The sequence below is a fragment of the Sarcophilus harrisii genome, chromosome 1 (assembly GCF_902635505.1).
Source record: "Sarcophilus harrisii chromosome 1, mSarHar1.11, whole genome shotgun sequence".
In the NCBI taxonomy this organism is placed as follows: Eukaryota; Metazoa; Chordata; class Mammalia; order Dasyuromorphia; family Dasyuridae; genus Sarcophilus; species Sarcophilus harrisii.
The window spans coordinates 389,694,655-389,716,617 of NC_045426.1; the positions used below are offsets into that span (position 1 = coordinate 389,694,655).

A 21,963-nucleotide genomic window follows, 5' to 3' on the forward strand; every position below is an offset into this window, starting at 1 on the left:
TCTCTGTATTCATCCTGCTGGCCATTTCTTACAGAACAATAATATTCCATAACATCCATATACCACAATTTACCCAACCATTCTCCAATTGATGGGCATCCATTCATTTTCCAGTTTCTAGCCACTACAAACAGGACTACCACAAACATTTTGGCACATAAAAGTCCCTTTCCCTTCTTTAGTATCTCCCTTGGAGTATAAGCCCAATAGTAGCACTGCTGGGTCAAAGGGTATGCACAGTTTGATAACTTTTTGGGCATCATTCCAGATTGCTCTCCAGAATGGTTGGATTTGTTCACAACTCCACCAACAATGCATCAGTGTCCCAGTTTTCCCGCATTCCCCTCCAACATTCATCTTTATTTTTTCCTGTCATCTTAGCCAATCTGACAGGTGTGTAGTGGTATCTCAGAGTTGTCTAATTTGCATTTCTCTGATTAATAGTGATTTGGAACACTTTCATATGAGTGGTAATAGTTTCAATTTCATCATCTGAAAATTGTCTGTTCATCTGAAAATTGTCTGTTCATATCCTTTGACCATTTATCAATTGGAGAATGGCTTGATTTCTTATAAATTAGAGTCAATTATCTATATATTTTGGAAATGCGGCCTTTATCAGAACCTTTAACTGTGAAGATGTTTTCCCAGTTTGTTGCTTCCCTTCTAATCTTGTTTGCATTAGTTTTGTTTGTGCAAAGGCTTTTTAATTTGATGTAGTCAAAATTTTCTATTTTGTGATCAATAATGGTCTCTAGTTCATCTTTGGTCACAAATTTCTTCCTCCTCCACAGGTCAGAGAGATAAACTATCCTATGTTTCTCTAATTTATTTATAATCTCATTCTTTATGCCTAAATCATGGACGCATTTTGATCTTATCTTGGTATACAGTGTTAAGTGTGGGTCCATGCCTAATTTCTGCCATTTTAATTAAAAGAAGAATACATTAAAAAATGAATAAAACACACACACATATATGTATATAAATTTTCCTAATCATTTTATAAAAGCACAAAAATACAGGGGAAATAATTCATTAAAAAGAGAATTAGCCAAGTGGAAAAGGAGATATAAAAATTTGGTGAAAGAAATAATACTCAAAAATTCGAATTGAGCAAGGGAAGCTAATGATACCATGAAACATCAAGAAGTAATAAAACAAAGTAAAAAGAATTAAAAAATGAAAAATTCCATTGGAAAAAAATCTTACCTGAAAAATAGATCAAAGAGAGAAAATTTAAGGATCATTACTGTACCTGATATCTGTGATAAAAGAAAAAACTAGGGTACCAAATTTTGAAAAATTATAAAACAAAACTGCTCTAATATGTTTCCTAGGAAAACTCTCAGCCAAATGTCTGAAGTATCATATAAAAATGAAAATACTTCAAGCAGCCAAAAATAATCAGTTCAAGTTAATTCAGTATTGTGGAGCCACAATCAGTATAATAAAATTTAGCAACTTCCATGACAAGGAATAGAGGGCTTAGAATATAATATTCTGGAAGGCAAAAGAGTTAGGATTGCAACAAAGATTAATATACCCAGAAAAACCTAAGTATATTCTTCAAGGTGAAAAGTGAATATTTAATGAAATAAAGGACTTTCAAGAATTCCAAATCAAAATTCCAGAGATGAATATAAAATTTGACTTTCAAACAGGAGACTCAAGAGAAGTATTAAAAGGAACATGAAAGAATAATCATAAGGGACTTAGTGAAGTTAAACTCTACATTCCTATATGGGCATAGGATACATGTAAGTCCTAATAACTTTATATTTATTAGGTCAGTTGGAAATAATTTACATAGACAGCAGGAACCTGATTTGATTATACTAGGATGTCCTCCAAAAGAAAAAAAAAAAAAGCTAAAATGAATGAGTAAGGAAGAGTGGTGCATTAAGAGAAGGGGTAAAGAAGAGTTAGGATGGAGAAAATTTTCTCATGTAAAAGAGGCACACAAGGAAGCAGAATGGGGCAGAAAATGGAGTAATGGTAAGAAATGCTTGAACCTCACTCTAACCACAATTTGCTCAGAAGGAACAATATATAAACACTTATATAAATGTAACCTACCCAAAAGATAAATAGCAAAAAAAGAGCATAATAAAAAGGGTGCAGGGAATTAAAAAAAAAAAGGACCAATTTATAAGAGGCATAAAGAGAGAGAGACAGAGACAAAGATAGAAAAAACAGAGAGAAAATAGGAAGAGGCAGAAAGAGACAGAGACAAAGATACAGAGAGACAAAAAGACAGACACAAATACACACAGAGAGAGACAGAGAGATACAGAGACAAAGAGACACACACAGACAGATACAGATACAGAGACAGAGACAGAGACAGAGACAGAGACAGAGACAGAAGAAAAAGAACAAGAAGAAAAATAAATAGGAGGAAGGGTAATATACAGTTAGTAATGTGAATTAGAAGTGTTTACTCATAAAATGGAAGCAGAAGAATGGATTAGAAACCAGATTCAAACACATGATGTTTACAAGAGATATTTTAAATAGAAAAACACACAGGGTCAGAATACAGGGCTGCACCAGAATCTAATATGCTTCATCTATAGTTGCACAGACTCATGCACAGGCAAAATAGCAATTATGATCTTAGACAAAAGAAAAGCAGAACTAAAGCAAATTAAAAGACATGGTTATGTAAATTACATTATGCTAAAAAAAAAAAAAAAAAACACGAAAGTACCATAGGCGACAAATTAATATAAACAAAATTATAACAAGGTTCTATGATTAAAACCTTATTTTTCAAATTTATACTAAGTATTGTTTTGAGTCAAATTTATAAAAATAAAAAGCATTCCTTAATTAGTAAATGGTCAAAGGATATGGACAGTGTTTCAGATGATATAATCAAAACTATCTGCATTCTCACCAAGATGTGACACACTTTTCTTGCCAATTTTCAAGCTTATTTTGGTTTGGAAAATTGTTTCACCCCACCTTTATCTACTGTTCTAGAATTCATCTTGGGGAATTATTTAAAGCTATTTTGGGAGAGATTTGAGGCAGAGATTGATTAAGGTGTAGATAAGAAAGAGAAAAAATTTGGAAGTAAAAACTTTTTTTTAAAAAAGTTAAAAATATTTTTACATGTAATTAGGAAAATATAAAATATGAAAAAAGGATGTTTCACCAAGTAGGAAAAAAACAGGAGAGCACAGAGTAATATGAACCACAAAGGAAAAAGACAAATAAATTAAAGTAAATCATAGTATCAAATACTACAGAAATATTTATATAATTTTGTTTTTCCCAATTACATATAAAAACAGATTTGAGAAAAATTCCTCTGTTTTGAATTAAATTAAAATATTCATTTTAATTTTAAATAAATAAAAATCAAACAGACTTTTCTACTGGTTACCTTCATTTTATATACAAAACTATTTCTTTTCTCTAATGTAATAACAAAGAAATAGGGGGGAAAGTATTTGCCCTCCCATTCTATATTCTTTAATTTACTGTCTTTGCTAAACTTTTAAGAAGCATATTTCATATTTATCCCTTCACATCCTTACTGTTTGGTGAGTCCTCAGATCTTTTTATCACCATTGTCATTCTTTTTTTCTTTCTAAGCACTGTATTAAATGTGCCTCTAGATAATATAGTCAAGATGGTGGAGAAAGAATAGGAACTCACCTGAGAACCAGACAAGCAGACTGGAGGTGGGAGCACAAGCTCTTGGAGCCAAGGAGAGACAGATTTATTCACTTCATCTTACACCACTGTGGTAGCTAATCTGGCCTCTTATACTTCCCCCACTGAGACCAAGGTCAAGTCTGAAAGGTTCTCTAGAAAGCTGGCCCAAGTCCTAGGCAAGGAAACTAGATTGTGAAGGAGATAATAAAGGATTTGGACTTGAACACCTGATTGTTCTTGTGGTGATTACTGAACTGAAATGAAAGCTATTCCCAAGACCTCCAGAAAACCAAACAAAAGAACATACAATTCAGCATCACTTTATGTAAATATTTCTAGGTCTTTTAAAATCAACTTGTTTATTTTTTATACATAGATTATATTCTATAACCTTCATATACCACAGCTTATTCAGCCATTCCCTCATTAATGGCATCTGCTCATTTTCCAATTCTTTGTAACTACAAAAACAAACAAACAAACAAGCTTCTACAAACATTTTTTGCACATGTGGGCCCTTTTTGTTCCTTATTATTTCCTTGGATTATAGAGCCAGTACTGGCACTGCAGGATCAAAGGGTATGCACAGTTATAGCCTTTTAGGCACAGTTCTAAATTGCTTTCCAGAATGGTTGGATCATTTCACAATATCACAACAATGCCTCAGTGTCCCAGTTTTTCCACATTCTTTCCAAAATTTATCATTATCTTTCCCTGTCATCTTAGCCAATATGAAACATGTGAGGTGGTTCCTCAGATTTGCTTTAATTTGTATTTCTCTAATCAATAGTGTTTTAGAGCATTTTTTCATAAGATTGTAGATGACTTTAATTTTGTCATCTGAAAATTGTCTGTTCATATCAATTGGTAAATGACTGGTAATCATATAAATTTCACACAGTTCTTAATGGATTTTAGAAATGAGACCATTATCAGAAACACTGGCTCTAAAGATTTTCCCCCTAGATTTGTACTTCTCTTTTAATCTTGTTTCTGTTGCTTTTGTTTGTGAAAAAGCCTTTATACTTAATGTAACCAAAATTGTCCATTTTTCCTCTCAAAATGTTCTCTAGTTCTTTTTTGATCATAAATTCATCCCTTCTCTAAAGATCTGATAGGTAAATTATCCTTTGTTCTTTTAATTTGTTTACAGTACCATAATTTATGTCCAAATCATGTACCCATTTTGACCTTATTTGGAGTCTATGTACTATGAAATGCCAAATTTCTTTTTTTTTTTATTTAATAGCCTTTTATTTACAGGTTATATGCATGGATAACTTTATAGCATTAACAATTGCCAATCCTCTTGTTCCAATTTTTCACCTCTTACCCCCTCCCCCCTCCCCCAGATGGCAGGATGACCAGTAGATGTTAAATATATTAAAATATAAATTAGATACACAATAAGTATACATGACCAAACCATTATTTTGCTGTAAAAAGAATCAGACTCTGAAATATTGTACAATTAGCTTGTGAAGGAAATCAAAAATGCAGGTGTGCATAAATATAGGGATTGGGAATTCAATGTAATGGTTTTTAGTCATCTCCCAGAGTTCTTTTTCTGGGTATAGCTAGTTCAGTTCATTACTGCTCCCATTGGAAATGATTTGGTTGATCTCCTTGCTGGGGATGGCCAGGTCCATCAGAACTGGTCATCATCTAGTATTGTTGTTGAAGTATATAATGATCTCCTGGTCCTGCTCATTTCACTCAGCATCAGTTCGTGTAAGTCTCTCCAGGCCTTTCTGAAATCATCCTGTTGGTCATTTCTTACAGAACAGTAATATTCCATAATTTTCATATACCACAATTTATTCAGCCATTCTCCAACTGATGGACATCCATTCAGTTTCCAGTTTCTAGCCACTACAAAAAGGGCTGCCACAAACATTCGTGCACATACAGGTCCCTTTCCCTTCTTTATAATCTCTTTGGGATATAAGCCCAGTAGTAACACTGCTGGATCAAAGGGTATGCACAGTTTGATAACTTTTTGACCATAGTTCCAAACTACTCTCCAGAATGGTTGGATTCGTTCACAACTCCATCAAAAATGCATCAATGTCCCAGTTTTCCCGCATCCCCTCCAACAATCATCATTATTTTTTCCTGTCATCTTAGCCAATCTGACAGGTGTGTAGTGGTGAAATGCCAAATTTCTGACGTATTGTTTTCCAGTTTTCCCAGCAAGTTTTGTCAAATGGTCATTTCTTATCCAAGAAGTTGTAGTTTGAGAGTTTATCAAGTACTAGATTACTATATTATTATGTCATGTGTACCTAATCTATTCCACTAATCCACCACTTCATTTCTTAACCAGTACTAAATTATTTTAATTATTGCTACTTTATAATATAGTTTAAGTTTTGGTATTGATAAGCTACCATTCTTTGTACTTTTTTCCCCCATTTTGTTCTTCTAGATGAATTTTGTTATTATTTTTTCTAGTTCTATAAAATAGTTTTTTTGGCAGTTTGATTGGTTTGACACTGAACAAATTATCTCCTTTCTGTTTGTCTCTATTCAATTTTCTTCAGAGATCTATCATAAATAGATTTTCTAGGATCCTATTAACCTCCTTAGTTTCTTTCTTATTTGTTTTGTGATTATTTTTGCCTGATTCTGAGAGGAAAATGATGAGGTTCCCCACTAATATAGTTTTGCTATTTGTTCTTGTAACTGGTATTATATATTATATAGGAATTTGTATGCTCTACCATTACTATTTCATTGTTTATGGTACTCTTTATCAGGATGTACTTTCCTTCCTTATCTCTTTTAATTAGATCTAGTTTTACTTTTGCTTTATTAGAGATCAGAATTGCTACCCCTGCTTTTTTTGCTCGAAGCATAATAAATTCTTTCAGCCTTTTATCTTTACTCTGTATTATCTCTCTGTGTCAAATGTGTTTCTTGTAAACAGCAGATTATAGGATTCTGTTTTTTTTAATCCACTCTGCTATTCCCTTCTGTTTTATAGGAAAGTTGATCCCATTCACATTCAGTTATTTCCCTTTATTTCCTTTCATCATATTTTCTCCCTGTTATACTTCTCTATTTCCACTGTGCCCTTAGTAGTATTATTTTTACCCCTTCCACTCACTACCTTATCTTCTATTACCCTTGCCTCTTTGAACCCATTTCTATCACTCTCCCCTTTTTATTACCCTTTTCCCTAGTGTTTCTGCATACCTTTCTAAACAGCCCTTTCCTGCTCTTTCTTCTTTCTCTTCCTACCTCTTTATAGAGTTAGATAAATTTCTATACCCAACTGAATGATTAAGTTATTCCTTCTTAGAGCCAAAACTGATGAGAACAAGCTTCAGACAACATTCATCTCCCTCCCATCTTTCCTTGTATTGTAATAAATCTTTTATGCCTATTCATGTCAACTCATTTGTCCCATTATACTTCCCCTTTCCTCTTCTTCCAATACAGACCTTTTTCCCACCTTGTAATGTCTTTTTCTTTGATATTATTGTATCAAAGCCCATTCACAACCATATCCTCTATCCAAGTGATACTTGCCTCTGTCTGTTCACTAACAGATGCAGTTCTCAAAAGTCACAGATATTTTCCCATCTAGGAATGTAAACAATTTAATATTTAAATTACATATATATTTTTCCCCTTTTTATCTTTCTATGCTTCTCTTGAGTGATGGATTTGTAGATTAATTTTTTGTTTAGTTTTTTTTTTTGTTTTTCCAATGGAAATGATTGAAAGTCTCTTACTTCATTGAAAATCTATCATCTCACCTGAAAAATGATGCTCAACCTCTCTGAGTAGTTAATTCTTGGTTGTAACCCTTCCCAGAATATGATATTCCAGGCCCTTTGATCCTTTATTCTAGAAGCTGCCAGCTCCTGGCTAATTCTGAGTGCTGCTCCTTGATAGTTGAATTGTTTTTGCCTGGAAGTTTGCAGTATTTTTTTTTCTTGAGAGTGTAGTTCTGGAGTTTACAACAATGTTCCTTGAGGTTTTCTTTGTGGGATCTCTTTCTGAAGGTGATTAATGGATTCTTTCAATAAGTATTTCCCCATTTCCAGAATATTGGGGCAATTTTCTTTGATGATTTCTTGAAGAATGCTATCCAGGATCTTTTTTTGGTCATGACCTTCAGATAGACCAATAATTTTTAAATTGTCTCTTCTGGATCTATTTTTCAGGTCTGCTGTTTTTCTAACAAGGTATTTCACACTTTCTTCCATTTTTTCATTCTTTTTAGTTAGTTTGATTGATTCTTGATGTCTCATAGAATCATTAGCTTCCATTTGCCCCATTCTAGATTTAAGTGTGTGATTTTCTTCAGTTAACTTTTGTATATCTTTTCCCATTTGGTTCATTCTACTTTGAATGTATTGTTTTCTTTAATGATTTTTTTTTGCATTTGGCCAATTATATGCTTTAAGAAATTGTCTTCCTAGTTGTTGATTCTCTCTTGTATACCTCTCATTTATTTTCTTATTTTTTCTTCTATCTTTCTTGTTTGCCTATTAAAATCTTTTATGAACACTTCCAGAAGCTTCTTTGGGCTTGACACCAATTTATCTCACTCTTTTAGATTTCTTCTGTGGACATTCTGTCATTGTCTGAGTTTGTGTTTTGCTGTGCCCTCTCACCATAGTAGCTTTCTATGGTCAAAGTTTTTTTGTGTGTATTGTTCATTGTCTTTCCTTTTCTTTTGGTATTTCCTTTTTTAATTGTCAACCTCTTCTCCTGCGGTAAAGGAACACCATCCCAAACATCCTGTGCAGCTCTGAGCCTTGGCTTTGAGCACAGGGTCCCCTTGTGTTTACAGGGTGTATCTTTGCTTGCTCTTTTCAGGAAATAGCCTGGCTTCCCAGAATTTGCCTTCTGAGCTGGGACTGGAGGCTGTCCACTGACCTATTTCTCTACTGAGCCACAACTGAGGGTTTCAGTTACTGATTTGCTGAAATTAAGACTCTTTCACATGCTTTCCCAAGTCCTTCTAAGCTGATCTTGAACACCCTTTTCATTCAAGTGAGACTAACTTTTCTCAAAATTTTTCCAATTCATCTTCAACTGGAGAATGGTTTTATTCCATCAGACTATTTAGAGGCTTGATTTATGTTATTTTCAAGGGAAATTGGGAGAGTTCAAGCAGTTTCCTGACTTCACTCTGCCACCTTGGCTCCATCCCCCAGAATTTCTCTGATTACTTTCTGTAGGAGGACATAATATTTGAGCAATTAAAATGTACAAAATGTAAAATATATATATGTGGTCAGAATTCAGGTCCTATCGTCAGAAAAACCTGATTTCAAATCAAGTCTCAAACATTTACTTGATATTTTTGACTTTGGGAAGTCACTAAACCCTGTTTGCCTCAGTTTCCTCATCTACAAAATAAGTTTCAGAAAAAATGGTAAATTTTTCAAATGTATTCACAGAGAGTTGGAAACAACTGTAATAGTTGAATAACAACCAAAAAAAATTTCTAGGGGAAGAATTACTAGTTGGTGGGGAGGTCAGTAAAGTCTTCTTCATATAGGGCATGATGTTTGAGCTGAGATTCAAAGGAATCTGGATGTATTAGAAGGCAGACTTGATGAGGAGACATGAAGAAGAGGTTGTATGAATAGAGTATGAGAGGGTTACTGTAATGTTCAGGATAGCTTTCTGTCATAGTCTGACCCAGTCTCAGTCTGACCCAGTCTCCTCCAGCAGTCTTCCAGTCTCAACCAGTCTTTGCCTGAGTCTGACTTTGTCCTCATTTTAAATATCCTATTACAATTACATCATTATTGTATACTGAGTATAAGCCAATCTAGAATGATTATATCCTTATATTAAACTAGAGTCACTATTTCATTATATCAAACTAAAGTGATTATATCATTATATCATATTAGATATATGTGAATTAGAGAACCAATATTTCATCAGTTTCACTGAGATTACACCTTGTTTCAAATATACTTCTCCAAAGTTCGGCCCTCTACAGGTTACTTTGTGAAGTTCAGCAAAAAAGCTTTTTTTATTGCCAAAAGCCATGTGAAGATAAATAATCCAAAATGAGACTAAAAAGGTAGGTTGGATCCAGGTTTTCAGGACTTTAAATGACAGATAGAAAAGTTTATATATGATGTTAGAGTTCAGAGAGAAATTCTGCAAGTCCTTGAGTAAGGGAAATATATACAAATAACAATCTTTAGGAAAATTGCTTTGGTAGCTGTTTGGAATGTAGATGAGATGAAAAGGAACTGGTGGTTGAGAAACCAAATATAAGAATATTACAATAGTATTTTCCAGGTGAGAAATGATTAGGGAATTAACTAACATGGTCTCCATATAAAATAAAAGGAAAGGTTTGAAAGAACTTCTGGAGATACAATCAACAAAATATAATAAATGATTAGGTATTTGGGATAAAGGTATATGAAACTCTGAGGTTTAACTTATTTTGACTGAATTATATAAGCATCCTCAAAAAATGGTGGCTACAACATTAAATTCTACAATTCATAAATGATTAAAGGATGTGAATAGCTAGTTTCCAGAAAAAGGAAGCCAGCTTTATATATAAAAGAAAAATTCTAAATCACTAAAAATTCAAGTAATGACAATTAAAGTGTCATCTCATGTCCATAAGATTGACAACATTGGCAAAAATTAAGAAATAGCAAGTTCTGGATTGAATATGAAGGGAATATATTCTTTAATACCTTGTTGGTGGGGCTGTAAACTAGACTAGGGTGTGAAAGTAATTTGGATCTATACTGAAAATTTTATTAAACTCTGCAGATCCTTTGCCCAGTGATCCTGCTAGTAATTATATGTCCCAAAGAGATCAAATAAAGAGGTTAAAAGACCCAAATGTACCAAAAATATTTATAACAGTTTGTTTCATGGTAGCAAATTATTAGAATATTGAGGGAGTGGCCATTAATTGGGAAATGACTCAACAAGTTATAGAAAATGAATGTGATGAAATGCTATTGTACTATAAAAATGGCAAAGAGCATATTTCAGAGAAATCTGATAAATATATAAATTGATAAATAGTAACATAAGAAAAACAGTTTATTAAATAATAGCAGTATTGTGCATACCCTTTGATCCAGCAGTGTTACTACTGGGCTTATATCTCAAAGAGATCATAAAGAAGAGAAAGGGACCTGTATGTGTACGAATGTTTGTGGCAGCTCTCTGTAGGTGGCTAGAAACTGGAAACTGAGTGAATACCCATCAGTTGGAGAATGGCTGAATAAATTGTGGTATATGAATATTATGGAATATTATTGTTCTGTAAGAAATGACCAACAAGATGATTTCAGAAAGGCCTGGAGAGACTGACATGAACTGATGCTAAGTGAAACGAGCAGGGCCAAGAGATCACTATATACTTCAACAAAAAATACTATATGATGACCAATTCTGATGGACCTGGCCATCCTCAGCAAAGAGATGAACCAAATCAGTTCCAATGGAGGAGTAATGAACTCAACCAGCTACACTGAGCGAAAGAATTCTGGGAGATGACTAAAAACCATTACATTGAATTCCCAATCCCTATATTTATGCCCACCTGCATTTTTGATTTCCTTCACAAGCTAATTGCACAATATTTCAGAATCTGATTCTTTTTGTACAGCAAAATAACAGTTTGGTCATGTATACTTATTGTGTATCTAATTTATATATTAATATATTAACATCTACTGGTCATCCTGCTATCTGGGGGAGGGGGTGGGGGGTAAGAGGTGAAAAATTGGAACAAGAGGATTGGCAATTGTTAATGCTGTAAAGTTACCCATACATATAACCTGTAAATAAAAGGCTATTAAAAAAAATAGCAGTATTGGTGACGATGATGATAGTTTGAATACATATACCACTTTAAAGTTTGAAAATTTCTTTATAAATATTATTTCATTTTATTATCAAAACAATCCTGGGAGGTTGGTGCTATTAATATTCCCATTTTTAAAAAGTGAAGAAACTGAGGTAGAAAGTATCGAAGTGATTTTCCCAAGGAAATGCAACTAATAAGAATCAGATTCCAGATTTAAAATGAAGTTCTTGTGAATCAAAGTCCAGTACTCTGTTTACTGTGTCACCTAACTGCCTATTAAACACAGCAAACTGAATATACTTCAATGTTAGCTTTATTATAGAAATTCAAAAGATGAAGAGATCTTAGAGCTCACCTAATCCAATCTATATCTGACAATGAATACTGTCATAAATTGTACAACAAACAATGGAAATGGCCTTCATTTGAAGTTTTCTTCTGATGGAAAATTCATTTTCTGAGCCAGCTGATTCCAGTTTTACAAATGTTTTTCTTCATGTAGAACCAAAATCTGATTCTCAAATACTTCCACTCGTTTCTTCTAATTCTATTTTACTTTGGAATCACTGAAAACAACTAACATGCTCCTTTAAAGTTTTTCTTCTTCAAAATAATTGTCCAAAGTTCCTTTAACAAATACTCATATGGCATGTGCTCTAGTTCTATCTTGAGTTATTAACTTCCTAGTTTTCTTCTTTTCATTTTGAATGTTTTCTACTACCTTCCTAAAATGCGAATTGAAAGCAAACTGGGATTTGAAGAGTACAGAGGATGCTTTCTTCTCTTCATTAATTCCATTATTCCTAAATTTATTCAATCCAACATAGAGTTCTTTTTCTTTTTTTGTTACTATGTCTTATTTTTAACACATTTTGAGATTGTAGAACTGTAAAGTGATAGATCTTTTCCATAGATACTATTATCTTTCAAATTTGGTTTCTAAAACCCAAGTATGTAATATTACATTTATTCCTTTTAAAATTCTCTCATTTTTTAGCCCTCACTTCAAGACAATTAAATTATTTTTATACCCTGATTTTGTGTTAGCTATCTCTCTAAGTTTCACATTATCCCTTCTCCTCTAAATTTTGGTAAGTTGATTTTGCAAAACTTCCTTCAAGGAACTGATAAAAATATCCAATATAGGGTCTAAGATAAATTTCTCAGGTTATTTCAATAAAATATTTACTATTCTTTACTTTGGGAATGCAACCTGAGATTTAGAAAGCATTTCTCTAAAAGAAAAAAAAATGATTCTAGTTTTCAATCCTCTTTTTTTTTTTCTTTTTTGGCACTAATTGATTATAGAATCTTACACAAATCACTTAGCCTCTCTGGCCCTCTTATCTATAAAATGATTGGATTACTAAACTTCTAATATCCATTTCACTGTCTCTACTAGTTGTTTCTACCAACCTACCACCCTTTCTGCCATTGTTGCTTCTATTCTACTGTGGTTACAGCCTAGGAAGAACTGAAAGTTGCCAAAGGAAACCATATGACCATGCTTGTTACCAGTAAACTAATTTGGCATAGTATTCTCAGTCAATAGGTTTCAGCCTGGGGTTGTTTCCCAGTCTCTCTTATGAGGTAAATTTTTTGGGCTTTGTGATGGTTATTTTCCTCCACTATCAGAGAGACTTTTGTCAGTTTTCTTTTGGTTACATTTATGTTTTAAGTAGCAGAGGGTCTTTGTGGTTGTTTTTATGTTTCTTTGTTTTCAAAAATCTTCTTTTAACTCATTGAGTTAATAATACAGTTTTGTCATAAAATGTTTTAGTTCATGAAATCTTATTGTTGGGGTACAAACATTGTAGATGATCTGTTCATACTAATGTCTATTTCTTATCATCCAGTTGCCATTTTATTGGGTTGATTACAAGAAATAAAATACATGGCCCTATGTCCTGAAAGATGTCCCTTGTATATGGAGTTCTGTTACCAGAGTAACCACATCTTAATCCACTTATGTGAATTATAATAAAGTAAGTAGTCAATAAGTATTCATTCCTATGAATTTTTTTGTACTTAAATTGGCTTTGTTACTATTCTTAAATTATTAGGGGGAAAGTATAGTTGCAAATTGTGGATATTAATTTGTGCCATATACTTTGTAGATTATGAAATACTATACACAAAGTATTATTTTTGTTATACATCTACCTCTAAAATATATCTATCTACAATTTATACATGTTCTTGTGTTTAATCCCTCTGTCTCATTTTAGGCTTTTGGACAATTGGAAAATTCGTCATGATTTCAACAAATCATCATATGTTCTTTTGATTAAATACTGAACCTATGGCATTACCATATTACTTTTAGAGGAATAAACATTTATATACATATAAATATATATATATATATGTAAATGTATACCACAGATATAAGTATGTGTGTACATTCATATATATTTATACAGTGAAAAACCTTGAAGCCATAGTTTCTAGTCTCATCACTGATTTTGTCATGACACCATCCAATCCTTCCCCTCATTACCCTTCCTTTTTTTTTCTTTTCTATTTCACTTTGACAAGTGAAATCCAGGAGTGCTTATGAAAACACTTTAAAAATGAAGGCTCTGTTTTTAATTGTTATACTTCATTCATTGCACAGATCTGTAAATGTAGTTTTTTCCATGACTCATATGGCTAATAAAAGGTTTACTGAAATGTTTTAAATTAATATAATGATATAATGAAGTTGTATAAGGCACAGGGGCATGGCATTATTTTTCTTCTTTAGGTGCATTTCTTTCTGGAGTCTAAGAATTTGGAATTTTCTTTTTAAAATGTCCCATTAATTCCTATTAGGAAGCTACTAGTAAAGAAAATTGTGTGTTAGCTTTTATCAATCTGTATGAATAAATGTGAGCCATTCTCAGTTAAAAGCTCTCCTTTTAGCTCCACTCATGTGAAAACACCTACAGCAGCATACACATCAGCAAATCATTCTGAAGATTAATGCACTCAGGCCTGCACAAAGACTGGGAGATGTGTATTAGCATTATAGATTTTAATTTGAAATAATGTCAGTCTTTTGGGGGCTGCATTGTAGTGCAAGGACTGCCATCTGCTTATAATAATGAGGCTGACTATCCACGTAAATGTGATTTGCTGCCTCTTTTGCCAACATAATGGTTTGGATATTGATCCTAATGTTAGAGCAGTTGCAGCCATTTCACTCAATAGAAAGAGGACAGGCCCACAATAGAAGTTTGCAAGAAAATTTGGAAAGAATGACAGTAACAAACCAAAGAGAATTTCTTCCTTGGCATGTATCAGTTTTCCTTACTTTAGCAGTGGTCAGATTCCCCTGGCTTTATTAAGATTCTTGATTGTAAGATGAGAGAAGGAAGTACAGCAAACAGAATCAAAAACATGCACAAAACATATAATGAAGTTTAAATGGGATATAAATATGTTAAACAAGTATGAAAATCATCTGCAACTCTCTTCCTCAGCTGAGGCTTTGCTACTTTTACTACTATATATTACTTCACAGAAAAATTAATTCTTCTAACTGCTAGTTGGGGGTGGTTTAGGGAGAAAATAAGGTAACATCAGCCAAGTAGAATTTCTAGGTATTATAGCAAGCAAGAAGCAAAATAAATTTCATGTAATATCAAGAGAGAACTGTATATATAATAGAATGTGATCACAATTTGATTAAATTGCTTTAGTATTTTTCTGGGTAAAATATTCATTTAAAAAATTAGGTAACTGTGACCAAGAGTATCTCAGTTTTATGAGATGGCAATATTCCAGTTTTATTCAATTAGGTGGCATGGAGTTTCATTAGGTTTTAAGAAAGGAAAACTTGATTCCAAAAGTTTTTTGATTCCAAAAAACTTGTCAAAGATATACTTGCTACTTTTATGATGCTGGACAAGTTGCTTAAGCTCTCTCATATTCAGCTTCCTCATCTTTAAAAGAGAGCTAAGGCCCCTGCCTCCCAGAATTTTGAGAAAATTGATGATCAATGATATATAAAACATGTAAACATTAATGTACAATTTAAATAATAATAATAATGATTAGTTCAATCAGTCACTGGATCTAACTCAATGTCTTTCCCAGATAGGACATAGGAGATAATAAATATCTATTGAATGAATAAATGAAGAAATTCTTATAACTTTAAATTTTAAATAATGACAAATTTTAAAATAATAAAACTTGATATCTGCTTTTCTGACTCTAAGCTTTTCTTTACATTTCTTTTCCTTTCTTTTTCCTCCATGGGATGTTTTTCTACCTGTCCTTTAGCCTTTCATTAAAATGATAATTCCTCTAAGAAAAACTCAGAAATTTAACACAGTTCTATAATGCTCTCATATTATGAATAAATAAATATATAAAATAGTTATGTGTGTTTATATGTTTTTGAAGACCGTAAATTTAGTGAGACTGAATTTACTGAGACCTTATCTTAATTTTATCTCTGTTATGACTTCATACAGTTTTCTATCCATTCTTGATGCTTATAAAGATTTGTTGAACTATAACAATTCATTGTAACATATAGCATCCAAAATATGAATTAGAGAAACCCATAAATTTAATTATAATATTTGGTGGTTCATAGACAATTGATTATGAGAAATAGACTGATCACTGGTCTTATAAAGTTGCTTTGCAATCAAAGTACAGAAAAAGTTGGCCTGGGGAAATTTTATTAAGATTATAAGGATTCTTATGTCCAACATTTCTTTCTGGCTATGACTTCCACCTGTATAAAGGTAACCAATAAAATAAGTGTAGAAGTCCTTCTCTTTTTATCTCCATTATGGGATCAGAGAATTTAAAATGATAATGGGATTTAGAAACCAATGAATCTAATTCCTTCATTTCACAGATAAATTGAGTCTCAAAGATGCATTGAAAAAGAAAAAACTTGCCCAAGTTTCTGTAGCTGATAAATAAGATGACAGATCTAGGATTTGATACCAGTTCTCCAAGGCCAAATTTATATTATTGATGGTATAGGAGAAATTCAAAGGTAGATTCTCATTACAAAATATTTTGGGTACCATGATATCTATATATAGAGAAGTAATATCTATATAGAGAGAAGTAAAGGGAAGAATTCTGGAGTTCAAATCAAGAGAATACTGGTTTCAGATCCTATTCTGACATTTGATAGCTTTGTGATTATGAAGTAAGCCATTGGATCTTCGTAAGTCTCAATTTCCTATTTTGCAAAATGATGATAACCATACTTATTTCACAGTGTTATTCTGAAGATCCAATTTTATAACATATATAAAAATCTTACTTATGTTAAAGTTCCATATAATTGTCAGCATTGTTACTAATTATTATAATTACTATGATAATTATATGGTATCTTAGATTAATTGAGGAGACTTTATTAAGTGATCAAAAGTCTTCATTATAAAAAAAAAAAATTCATGACATATAACCAAAGATAAAGTTACAGTAAGTCCCTAACAAACATGTTTCAATACATAAACAGTTACTTTCTAAGAAGCATTCCTACATTTTCAGCAAAAATCAGTGTTATATCTCTATTCAGTTACATAACCTATAGATTCATCATTATCTCATTGTTGAGAAGGTAAATCATTATCATTGGTCATACAAAAAGATGGTGGTCATATGGCTCTGGGAACCATTTTCCTTAGAATATGTAGTTGTAGCTCCAGAACTGCTTAAACATGCACAGACACTAAGAATTCTGATGCAATATGTTAAACATTTCCACGAACTGATAAAAATATTAGGATTTGAAAAGTAGAATACATTATGAAAATAACTCATTGACACATAGGGATTATTTCTCTTACCATAAGTTATGTCCTAATATGTGATAAATGCTTTGAGGAAAAGTGAGATTCAAATATTGGTTTAACAACTGAATAAACCTTAGAAAAGTTCATTACTGTGAAGACCATGTTAGCACCTTGGATATTTTAGAATTATCCAGAGTCAGGATAAGCAAAAGTCCTTGATCTTTATTCTTTGGCGAAGGGAGAGGAGAGAAAATGGCCACAGGAATCTTCTCTTTCTTCTACCGCCCAGAGTCACACTTGCTTGTCCTACTCCACCTTTTTTTCCCTCCTCCAAATCTCTCTATAGGCCAACAGATCGAGCCAGCACAGAATGGTGGGGTGGGCGATTTTCCAAGCAAATACTAATAGAATATTGTCCAGTTGGTAATTAGCCTTAAGTACTTGCTTGTCCGAACCTCAGTGCATCTGCTCAGTTTCAGCCCATTACAAATTACCTCTGAATCTTGATTTTTCATCATTTAAAAAACGTTAAAGTAGCTGATTTACCCTTTGAAATGATAGTGCCATAAGATTTAGAATTCTAAGATACATTATCTCATTTAAAACAATTTTAAAATTCCTCCCAAATCTGGCAATCATTGTTTCTATTTCTTTACCCTAACTGTAAGACTTTTTTTCCCCCAATGAATACATAATAATACATTTTTCTATCTTTCTAGGTAAAGGATCTGTGTTTTCATCAGCATGAGAAACTCCTCTTATGTAATCTTGTAATAACTTCCTTCAAGAGTTTAAAGTCTCAATTTTCTATAGCTTGTGTAATTAATTCCAATGAAATTCCCTATGTAATTGGGAGAATAAGCGAATATATACATCAACTAAGCATCAAAAGCAAGATTTGAACCTTAATGTTCCTTGGAATTTTTGTTTTGGGATATTTTACTGAAGTGATCAGTGGAATCTTCCAATGCCTATTTCACCACCTGCTTCAAGGATATCAAGGAAGTTTTCCTTGACAATTTCTTCAAAGATACTGGCCAGGGTGGGCAGAGCCAAGATGGCAGAGAAGACACATGTGCCATTGTAAGCTTCCCTTCTACCCTCACTACTAATTACGAAATTCAGCCTCAGAAATAGTGCTTGACTGGTGAAATACACAAATATTGAGAGTACAACAGACTACCAGCCAAAGATAATCTGGAAGATTGCCAGAAAAGGTTTGTCCTGATTGGCAGGAGCAGGCCAGCACAGGCAGGGAGACAGAACCAGAATCTAGGTCACTGAGTGGACCAGGGTGTAGGCGATCTTGCAGGTGGAAAATTTGCAGGGAGGACTCTACCACAGGTTGGCTGCTCTGCTTTAGTTGTAAAACAGTAGATCAGCAGAGAAGTTAAAACCAAAGTTAAAGTGTTCTGCAAAAAAACCAACAGAATCAAACAAGATCTGGCTGCACCCAGCCAACATTGGAAGTGACTGAGCACAGACCACAGCACAGCTGTGCAGTCCTATTCTGCAGCATGGGGCTTTTGCCTGGGGCAGTCATACCTCTGATCACCAGGGGGGTTCTTTCCCTGGGCAGCCACAAATCTGCACAGCATAGAACTTCTGCAGCCTGTGCTTCCCAGGGTAGAAACACTTCTGGTAAGCTCTTTCCAGGACAGCCATTTATCCACACACTGGGGCTCTTCCCAAGGCAGTAGTACTTGTGCAGTGTGGCCACTTTTCCAAGAGCAGTGGCACTTTCAATGCAGGGCTCTTCCAAGGGCATTTTCACAGCTTAGCTGCTCTTAGCAGCCAGTTTGCAGGCCAGCTACTGTCCATCTATGTATTCCTGTTCTACAGAAAAAGCTGGTAACCTCCTTTCCCTGAAGGCAGACCTTAAGGGCTTTAAAAAAAAAGTGAGTAAAAAATCCAAACCTACACTAACTATCCATAGCTTCTATACAGAAAGAGAGCAAGTTTTCAACCCCAAGGAGACTAACAGCAGACAGTCTCCACATGAAACCCCAAAGGGGGATGTAACCTGATTCCCATCACACAAGGCTCTCCTAGAAGAAATTATAAAATATCTTAAAAGAGAGCTAGAAGAAAAATGGGGAAAGGAAAGAGAAGCTCTTCAAGAGAGTACAGAAAAGGCACATAATTCACTTGAAAAATTTGATAAAGTGGAAAAAGAAAACAGCTTTCTGAAATGCGAACTGGAAAAGATAAAGAACTCCCAGAGACTGAAGAGAAACAAAATTTGTGAATTGGAAAAGGTAAAGAACTCCCAGGAAAGTAGGATTTGTGAATTGGGAAAAGAAAATAACTCATTAAAAAAATTAGTGAAAGGGAAAAAAATTCCATAGAGCAAAGCAACTCACTGAAAAACTCAATTGGACATATACAAAAAGAAATAAAAAAGCTAATGAAGAAAATACCTCATTAAAAATCAGAACTAAACAAGTAGAAATGAATGATTAGTTGAGACATCAAGAATCAATCAAGCAAAGTCAACAAAAAAAAAAAAAAAAGAAAAATAGAAAAATGTTAAATACCTACTTGGAAAACAACAGACCATGAAAAGAGAATGAGGAGAGATAATCTGAGGATTATTGGACTTTCTGAAATGATGCCATCAGAATTGGCTTTAAGAGAAAAATTGTAGACATATTCAATTTGTGGTGAAACTTCTTCCACCTCATTGAAAAGTGAGAAGGGAAAAGTGAAAAGGGAAGGAATAAGTTAAGCAGAAGGGAATACAGAAACTGTGAGGGAAAGGAGTAAGATAGGGGGAGGAACTCTAAGATGGGGGAGGAAGGATACTAAAAAGGGAGGTCTGTGAGAAGCAAATGTTGCTCACAAGTTTAACACTGGGACGGGGGAAGGGGGAAAGAAGGGTGAAAAGCATAAACAAGAGTTAACAAGATGGCAAGTAATACAGAATTGGTCATTTTAACCATAAATGTGAACGGGGTAAACTCCCCCATAAAGAGGAAGCAGTTAGCAGAATGGATTAAAAGCCAGAATCCTACAATATATTGTTTACATGAAACACACCTGAAGCAGGGAGATACATGCAGAGTAAAGATAAAAGGTTAGAGCAAAATCTACTATGGTTCAGGTGAAGTCAAAAAAGCAGAGGTAGCCCTCCTGATCTCAGATCAAGAAAAACAAAAATTGATCTAATTAAAAGAGATAAGGAAGGGCACTATATCTTGCTAAAGGTTAGCATAGATAATGAAGCAGTATCAATATTAAACATATATGCACCAAGTGGTGCAGCATCTAAATTCTTAAAAGAGAAATTAAGAGAGCTGCAAGAAGAAATAGACAACAAAACTATAATAGTGGGAGATCTCAACCTTGCAGTCTGAGAATTAGATAGATCAAACCACAAAATAAATAAGAAAGAAGTCAAAGAGGTAAATAGAATACTAGAAAAGTTAGATATGATAGATCTCTGGAGAAAACGAAATGGAGACAGAAAGGAGTACACTTTCTTTTCAGCAGTTCATGGAACCTATACAAAAATAGACCATATATTAGGACATAAAAACCTCAAACTCAAATGCAGTAAGGCAGAAACAGTAAATGTATCCTTTTCAGACCACGATGCAATAAAAATTACATTGAGCAAAAAGCCAGGGGAAAATAGACCAAAAAATAATTGGAAACTAAATAATCTCATACTAAAGAATGATTGGGTGAAACAGCAAATCATAGACATAATTAATAACTTCACCCAAGAAAACGATAATAATGAGACATCGTACCAAAATGTGTGGGATGCAGCCAAAGTGGTAATAAGGGGGAATTTCATATCTCTAGAGGCCTACTTACATAAAATAGAGAAAGAGAAAGTTAATGAATTGGAACTAAAAATGTTAGAAAAGGAACAAATTAAAAACACCCAGTCAAACACTAAACTTGAAATTCTAAAAATAAAAGGAGAGATCAATAAAATTGAAAGTAAAAAAAAAAACTATTGAATTAATTAATAAAACTAAGATTTGATTCTATGAAAAAACCAACAAAATAGACAAACCCTTAGTAAATCTGATTAAAAAAAGGAAAGAGGAAAATCAAATTGTTAGTCTTAAAAATGAAAATGGAGAACTTGCCACTAACAAAGAGGAAATTAGAGCAATAATTAGGAATTACTTTGCCCAATTTTATGGCAATAAATTCAACAACTTAAATGAAATGGAAGAATACCTTCAAAAATATAGCTTGCCCAGATTAACAGAGGAAAAAGTAAATATCCAAACAGTCCAATTTTTAGAAAAAGAAATAAAAAGTATTAACCAACCCCTAAGAAAAATTCCAGGACCAGATGGATTTACATGTGAATTTACCAAACATTTAAAAAGTACAATTAACTGGTACATAAACATTTGAAAAAATAGGGATTAAGGGAGTTCCCACCAAACCCCTTTTATGGCACAGACATGGTACTAATATAAAGCAGGTGGCTGAAAGCAGAGAAAGAAAATTAAGACCAATATTCAAAAATTGATGCTAAAATCTAAAAACAAAATATTATCAAAAAGATTACAGAAAGTCATCCCCAGGGTAATACATATGACCGTGGATTTATACCCAGGAATGGGGCTGGTTCAAATTAAGAAAAACTATTAGCAAATTACTAATAATAACCAAACAAAAAACCATAAGGATCAAAAAAATGTAGAAAAGCATTTGATAAAATCCAACATCCATTCCTAATAAAAC

General features: G+C 33.2%; 1 pseudogene; it reads right to left on the reverse strand.

The window, feature by feature from the left end:
- Positions 1–21,667: 21,667 nt before the first annotated feature.
- LOC105749282 overlaps positions 21,668–21,963 on the reverse strand; it is a 140,833-nt pseudogene continuing 140,537 nt past the window's right edge.